The sequence below is a fragment of the Hyla sarda genome, chromosome 2 (assembly GCF_029499605.1).
Source record: "Hyla sarda isolate aHylSar1 chromosome 2, aHylSar1.hap1, whole genome shotgun sequence".
Lineage (NCBI taxonomy): Eukaryota > Metazoa > Chordata > Amphibia > Anura > Hylidae > Hyla > Hyla sarda.
Genome location: NC_079190.1, coordinates 447,057,678 through 447,081,012, shown reverse-complemented (window position 1 = coordinate 447,081,012; position 23,335 = coordinate 447,057,678). Strand labels below are relative to the sequence as shown.

The 23,335-nt window shown below is 43.6% G+C and overlaps 1 long non-coding RNA gene across 3 annotated transcripts in view; it reads left to right on the top strand.

Annotated features, from left to right (window-relative positions):
• The window catches only part of LOC130358052 (uncharacterized), a 132,376-nt gene extending 109,282 nt beyond the window's left edge, over positions 1-23,094 (top strand). For 2 of the 3 annotated variants that reach the window (XR_008889383.1, XR_008889384.1), the window contains 3 exons: positions 11,555-11,712; positions 13,528-13,626; positions 22,808-23,094. This is a non-coding gene — a long non-coding RNA (uncharacterized LOC130358052). The remainder of the gene's footprint in view (positions 1-11,554; positions 11,713-13,527; positions 13,627-22,807) is intronic. The other variant, XR_008889385.1, reaches the window with a different exon arrangement.
• The last annotated feature ends 241 nt before the right edge of the window (positions 23,095-23,335 follow it).

Genomic DNA, 23,335 nt, shown 5'->3' with positions numbered 1-23,335 from the left:
GTAAGGAAAATGGATATTCCAAATAAATTATATATTGATTCACAAATACAATATGTCTAATTTATGTTGGCATCATAAAGTTGACATGCTTTTACTTTTTGAAGACATTAGAGGGCTTCAAAGTATAGCAGCAATTTTCAAAATTTTCACAAAAATTTCAAAATCTGAATTTTTCAGGGACCAGTTAAGTTTGAATTGGATTTGAGGGGCCTTTCTGTGAGAAATACACCATAAATGACCCCATCATAGAAACTACTCACTCAAAGTATTCAAAATTACATTCAGAAGGTTTGTTAACCCTTTAGCAGGGTTAACCCTTTAGCAGGGTTTAGTGGAGAAGAAAAATTAAAATCTGCATTTTTACACTAACATGTTCTTGTAGCCCCATTTTTTCATTTTCAAGTAGTATAAGGAGAAAAAGTGCTCTGCAGGCACAGAACATGGCTCAAGAGGGAAAGATAACTGTCAGATTTTTTAAAACAAATTTTGCTGACATGGTTTTTGGGGGCCATGTTGCATTTAGGAAGCCCCCATGGTGCCAGAACAGCAAAAACAACCCACATGGCACACTATTTGGTAAATTACACCCCTCAAGGAACGTAACAAGGGGTATAGTGAGCCTTAACACCTCACAGGTGTTTGACAATTTTGTGTTGAAGTTGGACGTGAAAATGAAAAATTAGATTTTTAACACTAAAATGATGGTGTTACCCCAAATTCTTCTTTTTCACCAGGGGTAATAGGAGAAAATGGAGCCCAACATTTTAAGCTCAATTTATCCTGATTAAGAAAACAGCCCATATGTGGACGTTAAGTGCTTTGCTGGAGCACTACAGGTCTCAGAACAGAAGGAGCGCCATTGGACTTTTGGAGAGAGAATTTAGCTGAAATTGAAGTCTGGGCCATGTGCATTTACGAACCTCCCATGGAGCCAGAACAGCAGAACATCCCCTCCCACACACATTTGACACCATTTTGGAAACTTCACCCCTCCAGGAACGTAACAAGGATTACAGTGAGTACTCACAGGTTTTTTGAACAGTGGGCCGTAAAAGTGAAAAATTAGATTTTTCGCACTACATTGATAGTGAAAGAAAATACCCAATATGTGGATGTAAAGGGCTCTGCGGGTGCACTGCAATGCTCAGAATAGAAGGAGTGCCATTGGGCTTTTGGAGTGAAACGTTTGTTGAAACTGAAGTCGGGGGCCATGTGCGTTTACAAAGCCCCCGTTATGCAAGAACAGCAGTAACCCCACATATGTGACACCATTTTAGAAACTACACCTCTCAAGGAATGTAACAAGGGTTTTAGTGAGTACTTACACCTCACATGTTTTTTGAACAGTGGGCCGTAAAAGTGAAAATTGATTTTTAACACAGAATTACTGGTATTAACCAAAATTTTTCACAAGCAATAAGAGAAGAAAAGCTCCACAAAATTTGTAGTCCAATTTCTCCAGAATAAGGAAATACCCCATATAAGGTGGTAAAGCAGTATGCGGGTGCAAAACAGGGCTTAGGAATGAGACAGCACCAATGAGATTTGAAACCTAAAGTGGTGCTTTGCACTGGTTAAGGTTCTGACATAAAATAAAAAATAAAAACCCGTAAGTGACCACAATTTTGAAACCACACCCCTCAAGGAAGGTAACAAGGGGTACCGTGAGAACTTACACCTCACAGGTTTTTTGGACAGTGGGCCATAAATTGAAAATTTTTATTTTTTTACACTAAAATGCTGGGGTTACCCAATTTTTAACATTTTCACTAGGGGTAATGAGAGAAATTGGGTTACAAATTTTGGAGGGATTTTTCCCATGACTATGGAAATACATCCACATATGTGGTAACATGCTGGGCGGGCGCACATGAAGGCTCAGAAGTCATAGAGGTCTGTTTGCATTTAAGGCCTATGGCAAATTAGTAGCTGACGGTTACATACATTCAGAGGAAAATACAAAAATGAAACACCCACATGTGACACCATTACAGAAAGTACCCACCCGAGGAATTGGTATAGGGCTAAAGAGGACATTTTGAACACACGGGTGTTTCCTACATTTATTTTCCAGGAATAGATGAAGGGTAGCTTTGGAAAATTGCAATTTTCAACCTCTGCTCTGCTTCATCTTTCTGGGAACAACTAAGATGTAACTCCAAATTGTCGCCTGGAAATACGACAGAGCTCATGACCGAGAACTCTTCGCATTTGAGGCGGATGTTTGTTACGGACCTAACAGTTACATACATTCAGAGGAAAATACGTGAAAGGAACACCCACGTGTGAGCTAATTACAAACAGTACACCCCCTAGGGAAGGTGTATAGGGGTAAAGTGGAGATTTTTAACAGATGGGTGTTCCCTAAATTTATTTTCCAGGAATGGAGGAAGTGCACTATGGGGGGGGGGGGGGGGGGGTATGAAAATTGCAATTTTAATACTGATATGTCAATTGTTTTCCTGGAATGATGATCCAGAGTATAGCTGTAAAAATGATGCCCTCCCCAAACCCTATGCTCTGACTCATCATTCTGGGAATGTGATGTGTGTGGCCGTCCCTATTCTGTTACCTCAAATGTGCACCCCGCTCAGGTGGGGAGAGAGCTCTGCGCATTTGAGGCAACTGGAAACCCCCAATGCTGTTGACTCTGTCCCATGACCCATTTTTTGGGGGTTAAAAAAAAGATATCGCCCATTTGGCGTGTTTTGGTTTTAAATTTGGAAGACAATGTACCCTGGACTGGTACATTGGAGTCAAATTCTGGGGAATTAAAATGAGGTGAAAGGATAAAAAATTTAGATCTCCATGGAAGTGTGATACTCCCTGAAGCAATTCTTAATACAGAGGCCCAGATGATCAGGGTAAGTGTCGCATTGAATGGTGGTGTCCTTCTTAATCCCCCTCTTGTGACACACTCTGCATTTTTTCTGGGATTGTCCCTTCTATCCAGTGTGGGGGACCTCACCTGGAAATTGTTGGCTGGGGATTAGCGGGGGCCCAAAGTTCCAGAGGTGCTCTGACCAGCTCTTTGGCAGTCCTCTTGGAACTGCAGGTATGTCCCTGTGATCCCAGCGTACTGGGACAGTACAAAAGAGTCATACATAGCAACCTGTACCATGTAGACCGCAACTATTTTGTACCATAGCCGTGTTTTCCGCATGGCATTTCATGGCTTGAGGACTTGATCAAAAAGATCAACTCCCCCATATACCGATTGTAGTCCAGAATACAATCGGGTTTGAGGACCAGTCCCACGGTACCTTGCACAGGGACAGGGGGGCTGCCATTCCCATGAATTGTGGTGAGCATAAGGACATCCCTCTTGTCCTTATTCCTGACCAGCAAAAGGTTTTCATGGGTTATCAAGGGGGATAGGAATTTGGAGGGAATAGGAAGGAAGGCCTCTTTGATTCTTCCAGAGTGGCCCACAAGTGAGCATGGATCTGGCAGCGAGGGATGTGAAGAGAGGGATACTAGTATAAAATTTATCAAGGTGGTAACCTTTATCTAGGAATGGGTGCAAAAGGCCCCAAAAGATTATCCCGCTAACACCCAGAGTGGAGGGACATTCTGGGGGTTCAATAAGGGAATCTCGTCCCTCATACACCATAAACTTGCAAGTGTACCCTGAGGTACTCTCGCAAAGTTTACACATCTTCATGCCATACCTTGCCCGCTTGGATGGGATGAATGGCTGGAAGCTCAGTCTCCCCTTAAAGCTGATGAGAGACACATCAATAGCGACCTCCCTTCCAGGGACATAGGCCTCCCAAAGTTAGGCCCCTAAGTGATTGATGACTGGCCTGATTTTATATAGGCGGTCATACGCGGCATCAGTTCGGGGGGACATGCCGGATTATTAGCATAATAATAACCGGGGACGGGCCATGTTGTAGAGCGGGGTCTGGTAAAGGACGTCCCCACTCCAAAATTGCCTAACACTGGGTTTTTTTACTAGGCCCATATGCAGCGCAAGGCCCCAAAATTTCCTCATTTCGGCTGCATCGACTGGGAATCAGCCACCAGGCCTAGCCAAAAGTGAGCACGGGTTTTGTGGCGATGAACTGTTGGGCTTACAGATTCGTCTTCTCAACCATCAGACTGACAAAGTCGTCACTGAAATAATAACTAAAATAGTCCATTTCAGTGAACCCGACTATGTCAGTCTTGATTCCTGAGTCGCCAACAAACTTACAGAATCACGGACTGGTGGTCTGCTTGCTGAGTCCAGACAAGTTCTCCTACGGGGCACCAGGGAACTTGGCAGGGGGGCTTGACTAGTATGAGCACCAGGGGTACTCATACTGGCATGGGGCACAGGGTCAGGAGCAGAGGAGGTTTGCTGTCCTGCATGGTGGCATCTCCGCCACCTTGGTGGCTTATGATCAGAACCAGATGATGAGGAGGATGAGGAAATAAGGAAGGTGGGGTCTTTCTTGTCCTCTGTGACATGTTCAGTGTCGTAGGCAAGTGTGGCATATTGCTCCTCCGCCGAAAATGCCCTGCAGGCCATTTCCCTACTCTAATGGGGATTGGGGTGTGTGTATGTGTGTGTGAGGAAAACTTAATTTTTGTATAGGCTGTGAGTGGTGCGAGACTATCTCCCTAACCCGCCTAACCTAACTAACTAAACCCGCCCTAACAGAAAAAATATAAACTAAAAAGGGAAAAAAGGAAATAAAAACGTTTACCTAATCAGTAGTGATTAGCGCTTGGTGGCAGCAGGGGGTGCAGAAGTCAGTAGGGTATCTGGCCACTAAGCCCAGAACAATGGCTGGGGGCATGTTCACAGACCCCCACACAAAATACCTGAAAAATAAAATTAAAAACGCATAACCCACGAAAAAATGCACCCCCCATGACCCGGAATCGCTGCAGATCGCCGATATGGGGTGGTCTCAGGATCCCCTCCGGCGATGTACGGGGATGCCTGCTTAATGATTTTACCAGGCACCCTGGTCCGGTACCCGCCCGGTGAGCGGTGGGCACCGAAATACCCACGGGTGTACCTTTACACCCTGCATCCTTAAATGGGCACTGTCAGATACAAAAACTATCGATATGTTGTAAAGCATGCAAAAACAATAGGTTTTACAATTGCTTTCATTAAAAAAAATTCTGAATTTCATACTGAAAAAGCAAGTAAAAAAACTGCCCCCCCCCCCCCCCGCCTGCTTGAACACATACTACTCCTGCTGTGTCCATGCGTCATCACCTATGTCATGGACACACTTCCTTGATTGATAGCTGTGAGCGGAAGTTAATAGTGTGGACGAGCCCTAATTCCCCTAGACCTCTCTGCCCCCCAGACCCCTAAGTCCTCCTCCAGACTCCTGCTTCCAGAGACCCCTAAGGCTAGGTTTCCCCCTTTTTTTTACTTGCAAAAAAACAGAAAAACTGCTACTGCTTTTTCCTGTGTTATGGTAATGGCATTTTTTTTCTTGTGCTTTTGCCTTCTCTTGAAACTTAGCCTTAGTCCTCCCCTGGTCCTTAAAGGGGTACTCCACCCCTAGACATCTTATCCCCTATCCAAAGGATAGGGGATAAGATATCTGGGGGTGGAGTACCCCTTTAAGTCCCCCCTTTCAACACTCCTGGTCCTTCTCCACTATTCCACTTTTCTGCACCCCCTACCCCCCCCCCTCAGTCCCCTTCACACTCCTCTGCCCCCTTTACCAAACCCACACTTACCTTACCTCACCCCCCCAAACAACCTAACTTCAGCCCCCCATGCCCTCCTGATCCTTCTCCACTACATTTTTCTCCACCAACCCCACCCCCAGTTCCCTCACACCAGGTTGTAGTTCCCCCACAGTAGGTTGCAGTTCCCCCGCATTAGGTTGTAGTCCCCCCACATTACATCAGCAGTGTCCCCCACAGACATACAGCCTCCAGCCATATACAGTGTATGGCTGGAGACTTTGGGGGAGATTTATAAAAACCTGTGCAGAGGAAAAGTTGCCCATAGCAACCAATCCGAATGCTTCTTTCCTTTTGCAGAGGCCTTGTTAAAAATGAAAGAAGCAAGCTGATTGGTTGCTATGGGCAACTAGGCAACTTTTCCTTTGCACAGGTTTTGATAAATCTCCCACTATATGTCTGTGTACTGCCCCACTTCAGTGCTCTGACCACCTGTCCTCTGGTCCGGTGTCATGATCTACTGCTATGGCCTAGGGGCCATAGCAGTAGGTCCCGGGACCGGAGGAGCGGTGGTCGGAGCACTGAAGACGACGTTTAGGTAACTTACCATGCATACATCCTCGTTGCTCCACTCCTATGGGTGCACGAACGGGATGTCAGTGATGTCCTTGTGTGCGCTACCTCCCGGCGGCCCCTGCGTTTTTAAAGTTATTGCGGGGCCACAGAAAGGTAACCAGGACATCCTTGTGTCCCGAAAAGATCTTTCAGGACACAGGGATGACCTGCTCAATGTAAGGGTGGGGGGGATTACAGTATTTATCTGCGTATAACACGCACTGGCATATAACACGTACCCTCATTTTCACAGGAAAATTTGAGGGGAAAAAAATAAATGACTATAGCTCTGAACTATATGCCTCCTCATCCCCGCAACTTTGATTCCCCTTGATCCTCAGTTTGCTCCCCCTCCTTCCTCCCCCTTTTATCAGCCTCTGTGCAATATTTAACCCCCCCACACCTCCTTTCCCGTGTTTTCCCCTGCTCATCATTCTCCCTCCTCCTGCTCATCATCCCCCCTACTCATCATTCCCCCCCCTGCTCATTATTCTCTCCCCTGCTCATCATTCTCCCCCTGCTCATCATTACCCCCCCTGCTCATCATTACCCCCCTGCTCATCATTCTCCCCCCTGCTCATTATTACCCCCCCCTGCTCATTATTACCCCCCTGCTCATCATTACCCCCCTGCTCATTATTACCCCCCCATGCTCATCATCCCCCCCCCTTCTCCCCCTGCTCATCATTCTCCCCCCTTCTCATTATTACTCCCCCTGCTCATTATTACCCCACCTGCTCATCATTCTCCCCCCTGCTCATCATTCCCCCCTTGCTCCTCATTCCCCCCTGCTCATTATTACCCCTGCTGCTCATCATTAACCCCCCTGCTCATCATTAACCCCCCCTGCTCATCATTACCCCCCCTGCTCATCAATACCCCCTCAAACCCCCCCCCCCCCCCCGCTCATCATTCCCCCCTGCCACTTTAAGGACTCAGGATGCAGGGCGTATGCATACACCCTGCGTCGGGAAGAGGTTAAGGGTAATGTACCATCAATAATCATATATTCAAATCAAGGTTTTATTTTAACCCTGATTTATATTTGTATGGATGCACCGATATATCGGCCGAAAATAGCTATTTTGGGGAAATGCCGAAACAACCAAAAATTTGCCAATAATGACCCACCTCCCCTGCCTGCCCACAGCACAAGTTACAAACACTGCCAGTGCCAGAGGCGTAGCGTAGGGGGTGCAGGGGGGGCCGGCCGCATCGGGCGCAACATCTGGGGGGGGCGCGCTCTCCGGGATAGGAATACTTCTTTTTATGTGCCCGGGCCGGCTCCCGTGTGTGGCTGCAGGCAGGGGCCGGCCAGAGCATATAAAAACTAATACTGTATACTAAAAAACCAGGGGGCCTCCAGCTGTTGTGAAACTACAACTCCCAGCATGCCCGGACCGGTAAAGGCTGTCCGGGCATGCTGGGAGATGTAGTTTCACAACAGCTGGAGGCCCCCTGGTTTTTAGTATACAGTATTCGTTTTTATATGCTCTGGTCGGCCCCCGCCTGCAGCCACACACGGGAGCCAGCTCGGGCACATAAAAAAAAGTATTCCTATCCCGGACATCCCTGTGTCCCGAAAAATCTTTTTGAGACATAAGGATGTCCGCCGGTCACTTACCATGGGACGTCCCATGCGTACAACCATAGAGACGCAGGAGGACCGCAGGATCGTCGCAGGAGAACGCGCGCTGGCCGGGGCCTGGTAAGTGAACGGCGGCGCGTTATCTTCTTCAGTGTTCTGGTCACCGCTCCTCCGGTCCCGGCACCTACTACTATGGTCCATAGGCCATAGCAGTAGATGTGACCCGGGCCGGAGGAGCGGTGACCAGATCACTGTGGGGGCAGCAGTACAGACATACAGCCTCCAGCCATACACTGTATATGGCTGGAAGCTGTATGTCTGTGGGGTGGGGGGAAGCTGCCTAGTATTGTGGGGGAACTGCTGACCTAATGTGGGGGGGGGGAGCTGCCTACAAATGTGGGGGGAGCTGCCTAATATTGTTGGGGGGAGCTGCCTAATATTGTTGGGGGGAGCTGCCTAATATTGTGGGGGAAATGCTGACCTAATGTGGGGGAGCTGCCTACTATTGTGGGGGAACTGCTACTATTGTGGGGGAGCTGCCTACTATTGTTGGGGAGCTGCCTATTAATGTGGGGGAGCTGCCTACTATTGTGGGGGAGCTGCCTATTAATGTGGGGGAACTCCCGACCTAATGTGGGGGAGCTGGCAATCTAATGTGGGGGAATCTAATCTAATCTAATGAGCGGAGCTCTGCATTTTACCAGAAGACGGGGAGAAGTCATTTTCGGTATCGGTTTCGGCCGGACATTTTTATTTATTTCGGTTTCGTTTCGGTTCTGAAATTTCCATTTCGGTGCACCTCTATAATATTTGTTTTTTATTTTTTGTTTTATGCCAAGTTTTATGTAACAATAAATCTTGTTATGGTCCTGTTTTCACACTAATCTCCTTGTAAGCAGATATTATCTCTTTTTGCACTGGTGGAGGTTTAGATAAGGGAAGATATCAATGTGACACACACAGATAGGGTCCTGTATGCATCTCATCTGTCACTCTATGGTCACTAGGAGAGGGGAATGTTTATCTTTCTCTTCCTGGAGACTGTAACAGCCTATTGACATATCTCTGACTATTGACTCCCAATAATTGCAGCTGCCATAAAGCAAACATAGCCTGGTGCCCTATCTACACAGGCAGCCTGGGAAGGAGATGTGTGCATCGTCTATGACCATTCCCAGGGAACTAACTACACCATATGAAATAATAAACATACAAAATGAAGTATGTGAGACATTCCCCGAAACCAATAACTTTATTAGAATACCTTGAAAAACTAAATAATAAATAAAGTTTCCTGATTTGACTTATTTTATAGCCAGCCTGGCTCTTAGTTGCAGGCTAGTAGTCATAGTACTACAACTATAAGCCAGATAGGCTAGAAATGCATCAGTTATAAAATTGATTCTTAATTACATTTTTAATGGTATTCTAATAAAGTTACTGCTTTTAACAGAGTGCTGTCCAACTCCCTTACCTTGGTTAAATCACCCCTACTGGTTATCCGAGGCAGTGCACCTGGCCAGCCTCATTGTAAACAGAGCTGCACAGCAAGATGGCCATTTCCAACAGGGATCTAGTGAGTTGTACCTTTATTTTTGTTTTCAGAAGTGTTAAATTGTCCATCAATCATGACCTTAGATACTATTTTTCTTCTTTTACGTTACCAATTCCTTGTATGACAAGACTACAACATGACTATGGAAATTTAAAGTTATTTTCTCTATGACAGTATGACACTATGATACATGACCCATGTGATGGAGACTGGTCTTCTCTTCATGTTGTATTGGAACAATATCAAACCAGGTTACTGCTGGAGGGCTGGCATTGTGATAACGTTTAAAGGGGTTATCTACCATAAGGTGATTTAAGTACTTACCTGCCAGTCAGTAATGGACATGCTTAGGCAGGATCTGTGCTTGTCTTGGAGCTACATGGCCATGTTGTAAGTCCACGATTCTTTTTGTGAAATTTCCTGTTGGAGTTTCCTCTCTCAAACTTCAAGGCCCTTGTTTGTAAGTGTGAGGTCATTTTTCTCCCTCCCACACATAAGTCACCCCACATATTGAAGCACAGGTGAGCTGCCTTATATGCTGTGCTGTGAACAATAGACCAGTGTTTTCTAACCAGGGTGCCTCCAGATGTTATAAACTACAATTTCCTGCATAATAATCTCTCCCCTTCCAGCAGTTGCTCCACCCATTGAAGCAGACAGGCTCTTATGAACACCTGACTAGTGATGTAATGTCTCAGCCGCACTGCAACCTGGGAAAACCTGAGACAACACTAATTTTGTATGCTGTTAAAAATAAACATCGAGACAAAGATCACGAAAGAATTGCGAGACCACAACTACACTACACTAACTTTACAGCCACGTAGCATAGTCAAATAAGAAAAAATCCTGGAATACCCCTTTAACAACTATATCACAAACCAAAAAGAGAAACTTTTTTTTTTTATATTGGGTAAATAAGGTATACAGATTTTAATGGATAACTTCAAATAGTTTTGCACTTTTAGTGCTAAGAACCCCAGGATCTCTAAATATAGCTGGGAGAAGCGCACTGCATATGCTTCACTCCCTGACTTGGCACCTGCTCCAACTGCAGTAGACAACCTCCGTAGACTATAATGGAGCCCGCTTCCTGTATTGAGTGCCGAGACGGAGAGTGAGACGAGCTGATGCACTTTTTTCCCAGCTATATCTAGGGATCATCATAAGCAATCAATAAAGCTTTTGACATGAGTGACTGAGAGGGTATGTTGAGATGTGAAATTATAAAGCTTTTAATCACACCCCTGCTCCTTCTAATCACACCTCCTTAAAGGAGTATTTAAAAGAGTACATCCAAGGGATGGGGATAAGTTTTAGATTGTGGGGGTCTGACTGCTTGTATTCCCCGTGATCTTCTGCACAGCACCTTGGCAGTCCCCAGGAAGGGGGCGTGTCGACCATGCATGAAGCGGTCGACGCGCTCCATGTATCTCTGTGGGAGAGATGGAGATACAGTGTTCGGGGATATCTCCGGCACTCTCATAGAGATACATGCAGTGTTGCAGTGGTCGACATTTTCCCTTTTTGGGGACTTCAGGGGCGTCGTGCAGGAGATCATAGAGGGTTCAACAGGTGGAATAGAGGATAAGTTTTACTGCACTGGAGTACTCCTTTAACCTACTATTCACTGCCTATTTTGCAATAAAGTGCCCACTCATCTGACAATTTAGTAAAAAGATAAAAAAAAAAGATAGATAGTCAATCAAATGGTAAAACCCTATGAAGGAGATTTATGAAAGAATTTAGAGGATTTTTTTGCTTAAAAAAGTTGTACAAAGCATGTGCGGGTAAGCAACTTATTGTGCGATTTTTGTGTGTAAGCATAAAGTACCAATCACCCTTACCTAAGCAATTTTCAGTTTTCACTTTGCAGTGGTCAGGAATTTATGTCCGCGCTGCACCACATCTCCTGCCTTCCACGCTGCACCACTACAACTCCCAGTATGTCCTTACTGTAAAGGCATGCTGGGAGTTGTAGTTGTGCGGTGGGTGGGCAGAAGATGTGCGGGTGGGTGACAAGCTTCCCTGACTTGCTTGTCACCTGCATGCACATGCCCACCGTCGCATGACTACAACTTCCAGCTTGCCCTTGAGGACATGCACTAACAATGTACTAACCTATTTTCCGTGTTTTTTTCTTCTCATTTCAGATCCGTGTATCCTATGGACTACTTCTGAATCGGAAGACTACTACTATGAGTAAGGACATGCTGGGAGTTGTAGTGGTGCAGCGCAGGAAGCAGGAGATGTGGTGCAGCGCGGACATAAATTCCTGACCACTGCAAAGTGAAAGCTGAAAATTGCTTAGGTAGGGGTCATTGGTACTTTACGAAAATAGGGGGAACCCTATGCATTTTATTTTATTTATATTGAATTGTCTATGAAAAAAATGTGTGGGGTTCCCCATACTAAGCAGCAACAGTCTGACATTACCAGGGTGGGCGAGGACCATTGTTACTGGCCCTCCCGAGCCAAAATAAGGCCAGCCTGTTACTGCCTAGGCCCAGGAGCGCCATTTTTGATGCTCTGGGCCTGTTGGTACCAGCTCTTCCCGGCACCTCTGTGGCCGTGGGTACTGGGGTAATAATTGGGGGTTAGCACTAGCTGTTTTTGGGGCTAATGTTAAGCCCTGGCTTAGTAATGGATTCCATCTATAAGACAGCTTCCACTACTAAGCCTGTAAAGTAAAATAAAATAAAAAACAACACTTTCATAAAAAAAACTTTTATTTTAAAAAACCCTCCCCCACAAGCCCTCAGTAACCATTTTATTAATACTAAACAAAAACAAAAAAAAAAAATGCTGGTCATCGAAGCAGTCCACCAAATCTTTAGAAGCCACAGGATACACGGATCTGAAATGAGAAAAAAATGGGTTAGTACATTTAGGGTGAAAAAAGTGGTAACATTTTTTAATAAAACACACATACACACACACGTTTATATATATATATATATATATATATATATATATATATATATGTATGTATATATATATATATATATATATATATATATATATATAGCAAATGTATCAACCACTTCTGAAAGTATAATAAATACTGTATTTTTCGCTGTATAAGATGCACTTTTCTTCCCCAAAACTGGGGGGGGGGGAGTGAATACACGCCTATCGCGGCGGTCCCTGCGGCCATCAACGGCTGGGCCCCGCGGCTTATACAGGACATCACCGATTGCGGTGATGCCCTGTATTAACCCTACAGACGCGACAATCAAAGCTGACAGCCGCGTCTGAAGGGAAAGTGACACTAACCTGGCTGCTCAGTCGGGCTGTTCGGGACCGCCGTGGTGAAATCGCGGCGGTCCCGAACACCTTACAGGACACCGGGAGGGACCTTATCTGCCTCCTCGGTGTCTGCTCCGTGCCGGGATCCCCTGATTGGCCGGCGCTCTCCTTCGACGTCATCACATTGTCGCGCACGCCGTCCCGTCATCCAATAGGAGCGGCGTGCGTAGCGACGTGATGACGGCGACGGAGAGCGTGGATCCCGGGGAAGAAGACGTCCGGAGAGTTGTGGACACCACGGGGACGCGGCGACAGCGATGGAGCGACATCCAGGGCAGTGGTGACGGGTCCGGAGCTGTGGGGAGTACTACCTCCTATCCAGTGGTCTTCAACCTGCCGACCTCCAGATGTTGCAAAACTACAACTCCCAGCATGCCCGGACAGCCAACGGCTGTCCGGTCATGCTGGGAGTTGTAGTTTTTCAACATCTGGAGGTCCGCAGGTTGAAGACCAAAGTTGGGTTCAGAATCTTTATTTTTTTCGATTTTGCACCAATAAATTGGGTGCGTCTTATACACCGGTGCGTCCTATAGGGCGAAAAATACAGTATGTCACAAATAAGCAAAACCAAAAGCAAAAAAAAAATGTATGACTACAGAACTCGCTTGCTACGATGCAACGGTGATAAATGTCCTTGATATCAGGGAACTTGAAGCTAAATGTGATATAAAAACTAAAATTCTTTGGACTGCCCACATGTCCTCTTTTAAGCATGGTTTTGGATAAAGAAGTTCATTAAATTATTCTTTTAGTTTTTCATTTGTTCTTCTGAGCATTTGTCATCATCAAAAACTCACTTCAGTGGTTTTATCTGCAGGGTAATGGAAACCAAAAATAACACGCTGTGATTAAATTGGCGCCAAATCACAGGCTACCGCATTGGCAAACTCAGCTATGCTACATCTGTAAGAACAAGGTAGACATTGCTAATTTTTCAGATGAGTTTCGACTTGTCACAGACAATATTTTTTCATTTTACAAGTGAAGAGAATTTGGCCTAGTCACATTGAATTTCCACCATGTGCCAGGTTCTTTGGCAGCCACATTTGGGGATTATGACCGTGACATAATTAGAGTGACTGTGCCAAATTCTTTTTTATTTATGTTTTCTTTTTTGCAATTTCTGATTTTGTGAGATGTGTGTATGTTTGTATGGACAGTTTAGTTTTCCAAACAGTTTTATGATATTGCCTCTCCGTATAATTGTGTATCCCACGAGCTCCATTATGCTGGTGATTCTAATTACACTTTGTTTCCTTTTTTACTGGATATCATTTCATATTTAATCAGAGATATGTGTTTCAGTATTTATTTTTACGCTTAATTATTCCATGGATGATTGTAAAGTTGCATGTTTAAGCTCTTAGTTCACTACGAAACCCTAATGTGCTTTTTTGATAATACAATGTATATGCTAATCGAGATTAAGGCCTCGGAAAAGCACTACATAGGTTAGAATATTGCATATATTATGCAACAATGCTTGGAGAGGATATCCAGCCAAGCTCATTTCCTGACATGTTTTATAGAAATACCAGAAAATGATATTGGTGCGGTTCCATGAATTCGCACTTTGCTCTGCACATTGATTTAGAGATTTCCAATAATACAAAATTCTGATCAATACACCAGGGCCCCTTTATGACATGGTTTTATGATATAAAACACACTTTTTTCCTTAAAGGGGTTATCCACCATAAGGGGATTTAGTTCTTACCTGGCAGACAGTAATGGACATGCTTAGGGAGGATCTGTGCTTATCTTGGGGCTAAATGGCTATGTTATGAGATTACCATAACACTGTGGCTATTTTTTTTTTTTTATGAACTGGGTATTTCCTGTTGGATTTCATCCTCAAACTACACATCCCATGCTTGTAAGTTTGAGGTCACTTTCCTCTCTCCCACACATCAGCCACCCCACCCATTAAAACACAAATGAGTTGCATTCTATTCAAAAGACCAGTGTTTTCTAACCAGGGTGCCTACAGCTGTTGCAAAATGATCTTTCTCCCACTCAGCAGTTGCTGCACTCATTGAAGAAGGCAGGCTCAACTGTCTTCATCTGACTAGCGATGTCACATCTCGACACGCACCCTGTGAAAATCCGAGACCTGAGTAATTTTGTATGCTGTTAAAAATAAATAGTGGGGCAAAAATCACAGAAGAATTGCAAGACTATTTTAATTTTAGGTTGACTATTTATACTTTTTACTAAATAGTCAGTTGGGCAGGAACTTTATTGAAAAATAGGATGTGAATGCCCGGGGGTGTTATTAGGAGCTTCATAATCATTCCCCTGAGCACTATAAACATCCTCTCAACATCATAATGACACCCTCTGAGCATTAGTTATGCCCCCTCAACCTCATAATCACCCCCCCTTAGCCGGCCATTTACACCCTATTTTGATATAAAGTTCCCTAACCTGACTATTTAGTGAAAATCACAGATAGTCAATGAAATGGTAAAACCCTTATATGTCAGGAATATGGGCAAGAAACAGCAAGAAAATATAAACATCGCTGGAATCTGAGCACTTGTCCTCTTTAAAGGGGGTCTACAGAAAAAAAGTCAACTTTCTTCCAATACAGCAACACAACATCATGCATCGTGGTATGTGCAGCTTTGCTAAAATTCTAGATAAAAGCTGTGGATAGGTGTGGAGCTGTTTCTCAGGGAGTATCCTGTAGATTTTAGTCAAATTGGAACCAATAGATTTTGATAATGATGCGACCAATGATGCCTATTTTCCTGTTGGCTCCTAAACATCACAAGAAGACTGAATCCTCTTTTTTATGTGTTGTAATCACGACCTCTTATTAATAGTGTATGCTAGAATCTAAAACATTACCTTTATTATATGATTGCTAAAATTAAATAATAATGACCAAAAAAGATGACAATAAAAAGTCACAGAATTCAAAATACATGTGAACATACAAAGTATAGTAAACCTCTTATAGGAGGGTACAATGCATAGTGAGAGCTAGGGTAGAGTGCCCTCTGTCTCTATGACCTCCACCCTTCTGGCCCCATCTTTTGAGGGACCCACCTCCTTAACTATAAGTGAGGGATAAAATGATAAATCAAGAAAATAGATAGAAATGGTAGGAAAAAAAAAATAGACTCTGCTTGTGTACTAGTCCCTCCACTCTCCTGTCTAATAGAGCCGGGTTCATCAGGGAACCATTACGTAGAGTATAAATGTCAAAGCACACAATGGTAAATGGCTGGAGTGGATCTCATATTCTTTGACAGCTGATATATCCTATGTTGGGGTTTAGCAAATGGCAGTAAACAGATGTCTGAGACTGTTGCTCAGGTCTAATGCAGGACTTCTGCTCTTTTTATGCTCTAACAGAGGACACAACCGTGTGCACATTAGCACAAAACAAGACATAAACCTGCTTGTCCAGCAATAACTGAACACTTTAACATTCCCTCACTATACAGGTACTTACTACCAGCCACCAGACAAAACAAACCCCAAATGTGTTACCTTACACAACTGGCAATAGTCACTAAGTTGTTTTTTGATGCTGCAGCTCTGATGAGTACAAGTCCCATCAGAGGGCTAGGTTTCCCTTAGCCTCCCCAGACAGACTATCAGTTATTTTTGTTGCCCAATGAAAAGCAAACTGCAGCACCTGTGCTGATCTGGGCTTGTCTAAAAACCTGGTGTGGACCAAAAAGCGGAATGTCCCCACTTCCAATCCTGCCTTTCATTCTATCAAAATCCAGACCTGAAAATAAGACTCAATCGACCCGTGTAATAAGACCCAATCTCTGGCTTACAAGAGCTCCTGAAAAAAGGAGAAAATGACTAAGTGATTGCCTTCCTACAATACCTCACATATTACACTATATGGCTCCAACCAGCTATACCTGTTGTTGCCTCTACACCCATATATGCCAGTGCGGCAACTAATTAGACTCTCATTTTGATTTAATATAATAACAACTTGGTATCACCAAACACTTTACACTACACAATAAACCAAGTTGACTCCACGTAAATTATAAAAAATTGCTTTTATTAAATAACATTTAAAAACATCGGTATCTCATTAAAGTGAAAATGTAAGCCAGAATTACAGACATAAAACATGCAAGGAACAAAACCAGCTGCAATATTGTAACCCAAAAGTATGCAGCTCTCCATATACAGTGATAATTATATATATTAAATATAGCACAATGACTGGGTATCATTGGAGGCACCATGTAACATGATCCTATCCCCATATGGGGGTAACTGCTACCCTTCCTGTCACTACAGCTAGGTAATAAGGATGTGTTATCACTTACCCATGTCTATGGCTGGATGTACGCCTGGACCCCGAGCACGCTTTCGCTCCTTCCTCAGGGAGCCCCCTCTGCACAGGTTTTGATAAATCCCCCCACAATGTTTTCCCTGTATGGGAGATATTGACAGCATGGGCGTCCGCAGAAATTTTTCCAGGGGGGGGGGGAGGGGGGAGGGGGTATAATTTTAATGTGATCAGTGCTCCGCCTTTTCTTGACAATGTTATGAATGGGAGGGGCATATTTAATGTACTGCTGTAAAATTTTTAAAAATTAAGTCATCGAGTAGACAGCCAATCAAAATATTTTCTTAAATTATTATAAAAAAATTTTTACTCAGGAGTCAGGGCCTTTTCTTATTCCAAATATAGTTTCAATTAATATTGTTACCTTTATTTAGTATTTATGGGGCGCTCAGGCAATAGAGGATTATGGAGCTCCCCATGCGCCCACCCATGTGTAAGCCATACAGACATAGATGGCCTGCCCACATGCAATAAATAAATATTTCAGTACATGGTTTGGCGGTGGGTAAGTAATGGTGTGGGGTGGCATTTCTTTTCTCCATGTGTTAGCCAGAGGTAGCCTGACTGCCATTAGGTACCAAGATTAGATCCTCAGACCCCTTGTGGGACCATGTGCTGGCGTGGTTGGCCGTGGGTTCCTCCTAATGCGAGACAATGCTAGACCTCATGTGGCTGGAGTGTTTCAGCAGTTCCTGCAAGAGCGAGGCATTGATGCTATGGACTGGCCAGCCCATTCCCCAGACCTGAATCCGATTGAGCACATCTGGGACATCATGTCTTGCTCCATCCACCACGTTGCACCACAGACGGTCCAGGAGTTGGCGGATGCTTTAGTAAAGGTCTGGGAGGGCATCCTTCAGGAGACCATTCGCCACCTCATCAGGAGCATGCCCAGGCATTGTATGGAGGTCATACGGGCACATGGAGGCCACACACACTACTGAGCCTCATTTTGACTTGTTTTAGGGACAATACATCACAGTTTTATCAGACAGGAGAGAACACAGAGTGTGGTTTTCCACTTTGATTTTGAGTGTGACTCCATATCCAGACACCCATGGGTTGATAATTTTTGTGTGATTTTGTTGTCAGCACATTCAACTATGTTAAGAAGAAAGTATTTAATACGATAAGTTCATTCATTCAGATCTAGGATGTGTTATTTTAGTGTTCCCATTATTTTTGTAAACATTGTATTTTTACTCCATTTATATAGCTATGTAACTGAAAAAGACTTTCCTCAAGGGCTCAAATAGAATAATATAATATAGATAGGGTAGGGGGTTTATTATTCTCTAAAAGAGCCACTAAAACAACAACCTACAGGTGTGGAAGACCACACAATAAAATTGTGAATATACCCCAGTTAGAAGTAACTTATGACAAGTATGATCATGTATAAAAGTGATTTTATTGAAATATATAGTTTAAAAAATACATATATGTATATCTGAAATCACAGAATCAATTCATGAAGGGTAGTATAAAAATAAAGGATATATATACATAAAAGAATAAAATATAGGGTGGATACTGGGGTGAGAAAGCCTGTATGCCAATAGAATGGGTGAAGAGATAAAAAAGTTACTTGGGAAGTCACAGTGCTGATAGTGAGCTGTAATTAATGGTTATAAATAAATTAATGATTATAAATAAATTAATATCTATAGGGGTTGCATTCACAAGGTAAGGGAAAAAGGGGGGAAAAGGGCATCGTGCAGGATATGCGCAACAAATTGTGCAAAACTTGTGGAATTAAATACCACGCAATGGCCAGTGAGGACAAACAAATATGTGTGATAAAATTATTAGTTAATAACCAAAGCAGAAAAAAACAAATAAAGCACAGCACTCAAGTGAGTTAAAACAAGTGCAACAATTACCGTGCAGGTGAAGTGGGCAAGGACATGAACATGCAACCCAAAAAGAGAGAATGCTGCCTGGGTCACCCAGTATGGTGCTAACAATGAGCAATAACAACCAACAGGCAGATAGCAGCAATAATATGGATAGCAGCAGATAAATAGCAGCAAATTTGAGTAGTGACTAGCAGTAAAGAATGATATACAAAGAAAGACCGTTTGGTATAGGCTGGCACAGGACTCACCCCAGTCCACCTATGCAGCTCCGACGCGTTTCGCCAGAAGCGGCTTTGTCAAGGAGTGAGGTGGACTGGGATAGCCTCGCTATAAGTAGTATATGTGTGCCAATAGGGAGTGAGTAACACACCTGTTAGGAGACACTAGGTCATGTAGACCGGAAGTTGCGTCAGGTCACATGAGCGGGTCAGCTCATGTAAATGAAACCGGGATCTCGCGAGAGGAGGGCCGTATAAGCCGTCCTCGTCTAGAGTACACTACTGCACATGTGTGCCGGCTCAACTCCCATACAGGGAGCCGGAAACACACAAGAGTGGAGCTATTGGCGCAGGCCACACCAACATGACCGTGTGCCGTGGTAGTGCGCATGTGCGCCGGATCCGGTCACTAGAGGCAAAAATGCCTGTGGCCTCACTAAAATGGCTGAGTGCCGACAGTGAAATGAAGAAATAAAATGAAGTGATGGGGAATAATTAATAAATAATAATTGATGGGGGGAATGGTAGGATCTAGATTGGATCGATCATATGGGATATATGTAATAAAGGAAATGTGTGAGGATGTGTGTGCGTGGGAATGAAGAACATTGAGCGAAATAGTGGAAGGGCAGGCAGAAAGTGAAGGAGGGGAGAAGAAGGGGAGGTATGGATAGGAAATATATAATGTGAAGAACCTGGTGTGCGGATGTGTGATGGGGTATGATGCTGAGAGGGTGAGTGGGTGGGAGTGATAAATTAGATAAATGAAATGTGAAAGATATAGGAGACAATTAATACATTGATATTATCAAGTGAGGGGGTGTAGAATCAATAAAGAGGGGCGTGATAAGTGAGACTATGCATCAAGAAATAATAATATAATAACCAAATATTAGTAGTTATGAATAACATATAGGTTATAAATAAATAAACATGCATGATAAGGTGGGGGGCCCCCAACATAGCTTTAGACATAATTTAAAAAAAAATTACAGGAGCAGCAAATCAATAATGTGTGAACATGCATACATGAACAGATAATTAATTAGACAACACTATTAACAACAATAGCAATCAATACATTAAAAATATGTAGAGTGGTACATAGGGATGGGGAACATAGGGAAAAAAAGGGGGGGGGGGGGAACAGGAAGAGGGGGAGGGGAAAGGGGTCTTCCGCCATGTTGATGAGATGAGGAGCAAGATGTATTGTAGACCCTACATAGATAGGAGACAATTGGATGAAAAAAAGGAGAAAATTACAAACAATAAAAAGGGGAATAGCATAGTTACAAATCCCCATCACACATCTGCACACCAGGTTCTTCACATTATATATTTCCTATCCATACCTCCCCTTCTTCTCCCCTCCTTCACTTTCTGCCTGCCCTTCCACTATTTCGCTCAATGTTCTTCATTCCCACGCACACACATCCTCACACATTTCCTTTATTACATATATCCCATATGATCGATCCAATCTAGATCCTACCATTCCCCCCATCAATTATTATTTATTAATTATTCCCCATCACTTCATTTTATTTCCTCATTTCACTGTCGGCACTCAGCCATTTTAGTGAGGCCACAGGCATTTTTGCCTCTAGTGACCGGATCCGGCGCACATGCGCAATACCACGGCACACGGCCATGTTGGTGTGGCCTGCGCCAAAAGCTCCACTCTTGCGTGTTTCCGGCTCCCTGTATGGAAGTTGAGCCAGCACACATGCGCAGTAGTGTACTCTAGGCGAGGACGGCTTATAAGGCCCTCCTCTCGCGAGATCCCGGTTTCATTTACATGAGCTGACCCGCTCACGTGACCTGACGCAACTTCCGGTCTACATGACCTAGCGTCTCCTAACAGGTGTGTTCCTCACTCCCTATTGGCACACATATACTACTTATAGCGAGGCTATCCCAGTCCACCTCACTCCTTGACAAAGCCGCTTCTGGCGAAACGCGTCGGAGCTGCATAAGTGGACTGGGGTGAGTCCTGTGCCAGCCTATACCAAACGGTCTTTCTTTGTATATCATTCTTTGCTGCTAGTCACTACTCAAATTTGCTGCTATTTATCTGCTGCTATCCATATTATTGCTGCTATCTGCCTGTTGGTTGTTATTGCTCATTGTTAGCACCATACTGGGTGACCCAGGCAGCATTCTCTCTTTTTGGGTTGCATGTTCATGTCCTTGCCCACTTCACCTGCACGGTAATTGTTGCACTTGTTTTAACTCACTTGAGTGCTGTGCTTTATTTGTTTTTTTCTGCTTTGGTTATTAACTAATAATTTTATCACACATATTTGTTTGTCCTCACTGGCCATTGCGTGGTATTTAATTCCACAAGTTTTGCACAATTTGTTGCGCATATCCTGCACGATGCCCTTTTCCCCCCTTTTTCCCTTACCTTGTGCATGCAACCCCTATAGATATTAATTTATTTATAATCATTAATTTATTTATAGCCATTAATTACAGCTCACTATCAGCACTGTGACTTCCCAAGTAACTTTTTTTTATCTCTTCACCCATTCTATTGGCATACAGGCTTTCTCACCCCAGTATCCACCCTATATTTTATTCTTTTATGTATATATATCCTTTATTTTTATACTACCCTTCATGAATTGATTCTGTGATTTCAGATATACATATATGTATTTTTTAAACTACAGTAACCCCCAGACCTACGATGGCCCCGACATATGATAAAATCGACATACGATGGCCTCTCAGAGGCCATCGCTTGTCGATGTCAGCGTCGACATACGATGCTTTTATATTTCGGGGCCATCGCATTAACTGCTATCCGACAGCGCAAAATGCTTAAGCTGCTGTCGGATAGCAGTGTAATGTGCCCCAGCAGGTTCACTTACCTATTCCCGATGCTCCGGGTCCACTTCGCGATCCTCCGGTGTCTTGCGCATCTTCTCCAGGGTCCGGGCCTTGCTTTCCGGCGTCGTTATTACGTCACTACGCACGCTGCGCCGGCACAGCAGCGTAATAACGTCACCAGAAAGCGAGGCCCGGACCCTGCAGAAGATGCGCAAGACACCGGAGGATTGCGAAGAAGACACCGGAGCAGCGGGACAGCATCGGGAGCCCCTGGAACAGCAGCGGGAGCGGTGAGGACCTGGTGCGGAGCGGCGGGGACAGGTAAGTATAACTTCCTATACTTTACATTGCACGGATCCCTCAACATACGATGGATTCGACAAACGATGGGTCGTTTGGAACGAATTACCATCGTATGTTGAGGGACCACTGTATATATTTCAATAAAATCACTTTTATACATGATCATACTTGTCATAAGTTACTTCTAATTGGGGTATATTCACAATTTTATTGTGTGGTCTTCCACACCTGTAGGTTGTTGTTCCATTTGTTTAGCTAGTTTCATGATATGATCCATCTACCCGTCATATATTTAGTTTTGGATTGAGCTACACACCGAGGACTGATTACATAATTATTTCTAGATATTCCTAGATTTGTCTCTCTTTGAGGGTGAGAGCATTTCAGTTAACCTCATGTTTTCTATTGTGAGCTCCACATTACCTTATCTTTGGTCTCATCAAAAACCATTAAAACAGTTCTAGCATTGGTTTCCATAAAACTATGGCTCGGCATTGGTGAACACTATTTTAGTTTCAACTTTTTTCTAATTTTAGCTTCTTCTTTAAGATAACAGGGAGATGACCAATTGTTGATTCCAAAAGTGATTGTTTGAAGAAAGAATAAATTCATTCTAGAAGCAGAAAGTCTTTGGAAGCGACTGACCTCCTGCAATATATGAGCCTTCAAGCAAATCAGAAGATTTAAAACAAAGTTATGGCTAAACCTGCCATTAATAATGTATGTAAAATAAATCGGGTTTCAACTATAATTGAAGACTTAATAAATATACCAGTCACAATGTGTGAGAAACACAATGTCCTGGACCTGTCATAGATTTAAAGCGCAAATAAATAAACAAGAGCTTTGTAGAAAGGTTTGTCAGACTCATCTATTGTACTTGCTGCATTAAATCACTTATGTATTATGTATTTCGTGTTCAAAAGCTGTCAGCCCGGTCTTTTTTTTTTAAGTAAAAACAAATGATATCTTAGATTATATAAATGGCTAGTTAAACAAACACTGTGTGAGTCCTTAAAAATGAATTTGCTGTATATTATACTGATGCCTCTACAAAAAATACACAAACCTTCATGC